Source organism: Antrostomus carolinensis, unplaced genomic scaffold, assembly GCF_000700745.2.
Source record: "Antrostomus carolinensis isolate BGI_N321 unplaced genomic scaffold, ASM70074v2 scaffold4810, whole genome shotgun sequence".
NCBI lineage: Eukaryota > Metazoa > Chordata > Aves > Caprimulgiformes > Caprimulgidae > Antrostomus > Antrostomus carolinensis.
In genome coordinates this window covers 86,040-87,040 of record NW_010288982.1, presented here as the reverse complement: position 1 = coordinate 87,040, position 1,001 = coordinate 86,040, and the positions used below count along the sequence as shown (strand labels likewise).

The following is a 1,001-nucleotide window of genomic DNA, read 5'->3' as shown; positions in this document are numbered from 1 at the left end:
GTGGAGTCCTCCATGGCCTACACGTGGGTCTCTGCTCCGCCGTTGAACTTCCATAGGCTGCAGGGACCTCCTTTGTCTTCTCCTACTCCATGGGGTTGAACTGGGTGTCTGATGTTCTCTGTCCTCCCCCTCCTTCTCCTTCCTCCTGCAACGCAGCTCTCTCTTTGTTTAGGCTGATGGTCTTTTGTTCAGGTCAATGATCTCTCCTCCAGGTTCTCTCCACCTACTTCTTTTCAGGACAGTCCTTCCCCTCACCAATATGGATTTGCAGAGGCATTTCTCTAGTGCTCACTGGTGCAGCCTGGGCTGGGGGATCTCCACCTTGGAGCCGGGGGAGCTTTTCACTCTCACAAGGTGGCCCATCCCCTGCTACCAAAAAACCAGCCCCCTCCCTCCCCAAACCCAACACAGCTCTGAAATGGAGCTGCAGGAGAATCCCAGCAGAGTCCCAGCTGGATCAAAGATCTCAGGCTGTTGCCTTTTTCATGTCACAGTGTTTTCTCTCTCCACGCTGTGGGATGGACCAGGAAAGAAAAGGATGGGCTCATGCTGGGGATGGCTGTTGTTCCATGATTCCAGGAGTGGGACCAGCTGTCCCTGCAGGTCCAGAGCCAGGCAGGTGGCCAGGACAGCTGTGTCCCACATGGTCTAGCGGTCAGGATTCCTGGTTTTCACCCAGGCAGCCCGGGTTCGACTCCCGGTGTGGGAACACAGTTGTATTTCATATTGTACCCGTTTTTGGACCCCCTGGGACAAGGAACACTGTTGGGGTGCTTGCTGGAGTGGGTCCAGTGCCAGCTGCCAAGGTGGCCAGGGCTGGAATTGGGATGGACGAAGGGAGGCTGAGGGACAGAGTTGGGTCTCTTCAGCCCAGAGGGAAGGTGAAAGGAAGATTTTGTTGCTGTCTGCAGCTGCCAGGTGAGAAGGTGCACTGAAGATGGGGCCAGGGTCATCCCAGAGTTGCACAGTGGAAGGACGAGAGGCAGCAGCAGGAGCAGGCT

The 1,001-nt window shown here is 56.1% G+C and overlaps 1 non-coding gene across 1 annotated transcript; it reads left to right on the top strand.

Moving 5' to 3' along the window:
- Nucleotides 1–637: 637 nt before the first annotated feature.
- Nucleotides 638–709, top strand: TRNAE-UUC (transfer RNA glutamic acid (anticodon UUC)). Its single transcript has one exon. It is a non-coding gene; the product is annotated as a tRNA-Glu (tRNA).
- Nucleotides 710–1,001: the final 292 nt, after the last annotated feature.